Genomic DNA, 6,732 nt, shown 5'->3' on the forward strand with positions numbered 1-6,732 from the left:
AAATAAGTCCTTTTAACATTTCATATAATAATTGATTGGTGATAATGAACTCTTTTAGCTCTCTACCTTGTCTGGGAAGCACTTCATCTGCCCTTCCATTCTAAATGATAGCTTTGCTGGATAGAGTAATCTCAGTTGTAGGTCCTTGCTTTTCATCACTTTGAATACACCTTGCCAGTCCCTTCTTGTTTGCAAAGTTTCTTTTGAGAAATCAGCTGATAGTCTTATAGGCACCCCTTTGTAGGTAACTCCCGGCATTTTTCTTGCTGCTTTTAAGATTCTCTCTATATCTTGAAACTTTGGCATTTTAATTATGATGTGTCTTGATGTGGTCCTTTTTGGGTCTAGCTTGTTTGGAACTCTCTGTGCTTCTTGGACTTATATGTTTCTTTCCTTTGCCAAATTTGGGAAGTTTCCCTTCATTATTTTTTCACATATGCTTTCAATTTCTTGCTCTTCCTTTTCTACTTCTGGCACCCTTATGATTTGGATTTTGGCACGTTTAAAGTTGTCCCAGAGGTTCTTAAGCCTCTGCTCATTTTTTTCAATTCTTGTTTCCTCATTCTGTACTGGTTGACTGTTTTTTTCTTCCTTATGTTCCAAATCATTGATTTGAACCCCGGTTTTCTTCCTTCAACATTGGTTTTGTGTAGATTTTCCTTCATTTCACTTAACATAGTCTTCACTTCTTCCCTTATGCGTCTGCAATACTCAAGCATATCTGTCAAGGCTGTGAGCATCATTATCACCAGGGTTTTGAATTCTGCATCTGTTAGGTTGGCTATCTCTTCATCTGTTATGTTGGTTATCTCCTTGTCGCTTAGTTCTCCCACTGGAACCTTGATCCATTAACCCCTTTTGTGTTATACTTCTCTGTCTTCTCATCTTGACAGGCTTCTGTGTTTGTTTGCCTCTGTGTCTTAGGTAGAGCTGTCACTCCTGTTATGTTTTAGGGGGTGGAGCCTTAGGTATTCTTCAGTACAGGGCAACCCGTTTCACCACCTTGAGGCCCTGTATGTGGGGAGGGGTCAGAGAGGGAACAAAGCCACTTGCTCAGCACTTTCCCTTTTCAGGCACTTATCCCACTTTCATATGGGACTGGCACCTCTCCAACTGTTGCCCTAGCCATGTTTTCCAGTGTGGGTGGGTCTGAGGACATTCTAGGACTGTGGGGACCCTTTAAAAAAGTGGACTCTGCTGAGAGACCAGCAGTTTCTTCCTCCACCCCAACCCCCACTGGTTTGCAGAGTCAGAAGCAATGAGGTTTAATTTTCTCCAGTGCTGGGACAGTGAGCTACATGGTCTGGTCAGGAGCTGGGACTGCTCCTCATGTTTCCTCTCCACTTTTTAAAATATGTTACTGCACTTTCCGCTGACTTGCTGCTGCCAGTGTTGCCACCGCTACCACACTGCATCCTCTCTGCCCAGGCTTCACCCCTCCTACCTGTCTGGATGAGTATTTCTTCTTTATATATTTGTTTGTTGGACTTTCATGAAGCTTGATTTTCTGGAACTTATGGTTGTCTCTAGTTTTAAGGTAGTTGTATTCCTTCTTAGTTGTGGAGGGAGACGCAGCATGTCTGTCTATGCCTCCATCTTTGCCAGAAGTCCTAAAGATGTTCTTAAAAGATATAGATGGTATACTGAGAAAGCTAAACCTTTGCATAAATGGTAACAGATTCTCTTTTTTTTAATTGTTATTATGACATATTTTTAACTTGAATCATAAACTTTAGCAAGAAGACATTGCAGATTTTTTAAATGGTAACATATTTTATTTCCAGTGCGTTAAGAAATTATGCAAAAACCTAAGTAGTCCTAGTTGCATCAAAATAAATTTTGAAATATTACTGTTTATAGAAGCAGAACCTTGTAGCAGAATCAGTGAGTTCAACACTTTTTCTAATATTGTTTATAGTTCACCATTTTGAGAGTTCTGTCTTTCCACTGTATTAGAAAATGTTAATATTAAGCTGAGCTCATTTGATCTTTAACTCCTGGTTATTAAAAATGTATACTTGAAACATACATAATCTTATTAACTAATGTTACCCCACTAAATTTAATTTAAATATTTTTTAAAAGAAATGATACAGCTTGTGTTCATCTCAATATTTCTAAAATGTGATGTCTGTGAGTACAAAAGCAATAGCAGTTTGCAGTTTTTTGGTTTTTCTTTGAGTCATTGTTAAAGATAAAATTTTAAAATAAATATTACATATAAGAATAAAGAAGTGCTGTTTATGATGTATACTCACAGATATTACATTAAAAAGAACATTATTAGTAATTGTTTAAAAAATTTATTAAAATTTAAAAATAAAAATTCTGATTAAATAATTAATACTAAAATCTATATGTAACTTTATTTTTATAAAATTATATTAAGAGTGTGAGCAGAAAATTGATAAACTGATAAAATTAGATTAAATTTCTTAAGAACAAATTAAAATATAAACATATTAAAATAAACAATTTAACAGTTACCTTCTATGAAACATTTTGTTTGGTCTTTGTTATATTTTGTTGATACCATCTTCACCATCACTATTCATTAGCTTGATTTAGTTAAAGATTTTAGAGGAAAAGTAACATAAGCTATGCATATCAAGATCCTTCCTGCACAGTAAACAACTGTTTATGGTCCTTTGAAAGAAAAAAAAAAAAAGAAATATAGAATAATTACTCTTTTAGTTGGTAAAATTAAAATACTAAACTTTCTGGTATTACAAGTTATCTTTAATACTTAGATATTTTTCATAGCATTTGTAAATTATTGTTAATCTGGTTAGTGCATTGTGTGGTATATGTTGAATTTTGACTAATATATAATTTATCATTAATATAGAATATTATATGACAAATGTTCTTTATATCACAAATTATTTTATTTTGTTTTTTGAGGTGAGCCATATAAAACAAACCCTTTGTCACCTTTTAAGTGAAGATAGTTAGATCATTTCATGCAGACCTTGTTAACTACTTAGTGAAGAAAATGATCCAGGTAAACACAGTGAGTAAGAACTATAATTTTCTGTATATATGAGCAAAGATGATATACAAAACCCTTTTGTATAAACTTTAATGAATTTAACCTTTAATCACTCACTGAGTTATTTAGTATTTATAAGCACCAAGCAAGTGGTACCCATGCACAGTGACAAGATTATATGTATGTACTGGTAACAAGATAAAGTCCAGTCTTTAAGTTACTTAATGATTAAGGAGTAGAGGGAAACTAGAAACAATACAGATTCTGACTAGTTATAGATAAATGAAGATCATGTCTAATATAATAGAGAGAAAAGAGGCTTGAAAGATTTAGAGGAGTAGAAATCTCTCATTTGCAAATTTCATTCTGTGCAGTTTCATGTAGTACCATTTTTAATTCTACCTCTCATATAATAAAATAAAAGAAGACTGTAAACATGTCACACATTTAAAGAATAAACTAGAGTATTTTGTGTTTCCTCAACTAGATATATTATTTTTTTAAAATATAACAGTTCCATCAAAAATTACAATGTAAGACTTTTCTTGTCAGACTGTCCAAGTTTTGTGAAAACAGCATTTTTTCATGTGGTTTTTATATGTTAGTTTTATAAATTTATATTAATTGACCAAAATTATCAAATCATTAAGCTAATTGACATAAATAAATGTCTAAGAGCATGTGAATATTACACATATAAGACAGAGCTATAGTAAAATAGCACTAGCATTTGAAATACTAGAAATAAGTAATAAAATATATTTGAGAATAATTGTGTTTTGATCCTTTCTAAAAGTGTAACAATTTACAGGGTCTAAAGTATAAACAGCAAAAAATGAATTAATATAAGCCCTGTACTTCCAATTACCAACTCAGATATGTTCTAATACATTCAAATCTCATTTCCCACCTTTCTCAGAAGCATACGAGAAATGTTCTGATAATAATTGAATATGTATAACCATTTAAAAATATTTAACACTTTATTTTAGAAATAGAAAAATGATGACTCAAAGGCATATATAGGGATCATCACTCTTTTTTATTATTGAACTTTTCCAAATAGTATTTAATTTAATTTTAAGAGAGATAATCCTGTAACAGAACCCCTAGGCTGTTCTGATTTGAAACAGAACCCACAGGCTGTTCAGTTAGGGCCCAACTGCCCGCCACCAGAATTATAACTCTTAATACCAGAGTTTAGTGAAAAGAAAAATAATTGTTTATTTAATATTTCTATAGATTTAGATTATTTGCAGATTTCTGCTGTTAAGTCTTATGTTCTTTAAAACACCCACAAACACATAGTTCTACCTCCCTCTATCAAACCAGACTAGTTTTAGAAAAGTTAGAAATACTGTTTCCTTACTTCCTAGACACAGTTCAGCTTTATCGGTAGCTGCCAATCATTCAATTCTGATTGGGGAGGTCTTTCTGTGTTGTGGTGCCTGCCAGATTTCAGTGCAGAACCATGTAGATTCTAAGCTTCCTTGTAAACTGCCTTCTCAAAGCCACATGGTGTTTCCCTCTCAAAACAGCATGGAGAACTCATCTTCTTTAATCCGCATGGAGAACCTAGTTTCTCAAAGCCACATGGTGAAAGCCCCTTCACCAAACCACATAGAGAGAGCAAGAACCCACTAAAATGTCTGCAGCTGCTTTTTAAATCCCTGACTGTGTCCTCTGATGCAGTGGGTGTGGTAACCAGTTCTGACCATTCACAGAACCTTATGCAGGCTCTATAAGCTCTTTCAGTACCATCCCATGGTCGAAGACCCCTCCCATCTTCTTGGGCCCTGGAAACATCAAAGCCATTTGCACAACAAAGTTACCAGCCCCTAGCCCCAGGCTGCAAAGGCATTCTAAAAGCTGCTTCTTTTACCCCATCCCCCAGCCGCAAGCTCTGGGGGTTTTTGGACACCTCCATTCTGTAGCAATCCCACACAAAAAATACATTACAGAAAACCTATATGAATAGAGGGTGTAGAAAAAGATAGATTAACATAAATGCCTAAATATAATATATCTGAAGTATAAGGCAACTCCTATTTTTCCAGTGAAATACACAAGGTAGCTTTTAGCATATACTGACTAAAAATTTTTAAGAATTTAAAATTTAACAGCAAAAGCTGAGACATAGTAGTTGATGTTATACATGCATATTTTAAATTACACATAAATTCTTATGGTTAAAATGATATTTTAATATGAAGATTCATAAGATCCAATAAAATCTTTTAAAACATTATTGTCTTTTTTTAATCATTACAGTCATTTTCAAGTTATTTAACATAGTTTTCCCCCAATAAGTCATTTTTTATTACCCTAAGCTGATGGATTTAATTCACTTCTGGAATTCTTAAGAGATGTGGTCACTAGAAATTGTATTCAAACTGACATATAACAACACATAGTATTGGTGTTACAGAACCCCAGCTTATGCTGTTCTGGAACAGCTGTAGGATCCTATTGTACGCTGCCAATAATTTTGACTCTCATTACAAAAGCTTGGTAGAAAAGGAAAAGGGGTTTATTTAAAAATTTTACAGATTCAGAATAATGGCAGGTTTCTACCGTCATGTCCCACTCCCTTTAAAACACCCAAAAATGCTTAGCACTGCCTTCCTCTATCACCCAGGACAGTTTCAGAATATGCCAGTCAGAGCTACTGTCTTTCAGAAAAGCAGAAGTCCATGGCTCAATATATCTTGTCACAGTTCAACATTTCAGGCATCTCCCACTAATCTATGTTTGGTTAGACAGGTCTCCGCAATTGCATCCTCATCAGCTGTGCCACTGTGTTCTCCAGGCAGATTTCCAAGTGGGTCTCCTCTTTCTTACTACAGACCTCATGGTGGACTCTCTCCAAACCATGTGGCTTCCCCCTTACACACTAGACCTCCCAGCTGATTCCTATGTATCCCCTTTCAGACCATGTGGTTTCTCTCTCTCTCTCCTCATAGCTCTCCCTAATTTTAAATACTGACCCTGAGCACCATATGTCATGGTTATGAAAAGTATGTTAAGCCTATCACCCACCCTTTTACCTGAGGGCAGCATAGCTTCCCTTCAGGAAAGGCTGGGTTATCACCTTGTCATTGTTGTGAAAAGTATCTTAAGCTTATCATTTTCCCTTTTGCCCTAGGCTGCAGCACAGCTATCATCTAGCTATCAGCTTGCCGTAGACATGCAAAGTACATTAAAAGCTGTATTATCTTCTTTCCTTATTCTTAAAACCATGAGCTATGGGGTCTTTGGGGACCCCTCACCTGCTCTGTTACATTGGAATAATTTTTAAAATTATTATTTAGACTAGGTGTGTATATTGTGACCTGCAAAATGTAACAGTTGCATTTTATTGATCTGTACTGTCAGTTTTTGTTTTTGTTTTTTAAGTCTTTGAGAGGTTTATGTGTTTTAATTTCCAACACTGAAAATTGCATGGTCACATTTGGAAAGAGTTACAAAAACAGAATTAGTATTTTATATATATATGCTCATATATACACACTCATGTACACACACAAAACAGACAGAAAGTCTTGCCATCATGGAACTTACAACAGGTATTTGAAAGTTTTTTTGTTTTTTTTTTTTTTTTTTTTTTTTTTTTGATAAAAAGGTAATGCTCAATTTTTGGAGGAATAGTTTTGTGAAAAAAAAATCCATTTTATATATTGCATTCATGTCCCATCAGCTAAACTATAATTATGTCTCCATGCAAAAATAAAAATTATATA

The sequence above is a fragment of the Furipterus horrens genome, unplaced genomic scaffold (genome assembly GCF_987537825.1).
Source record: "Furipterus horrens unplaced genomic scaffold, mFurHor1.1.pri manual_scaffold_6, whole genome shotgun sequence".
NCBI lineage: Eukaryota > Metazoa > Chordata > Mammalia > Chiroptera > Furipteridae > Furipterus > Furipterus horrens.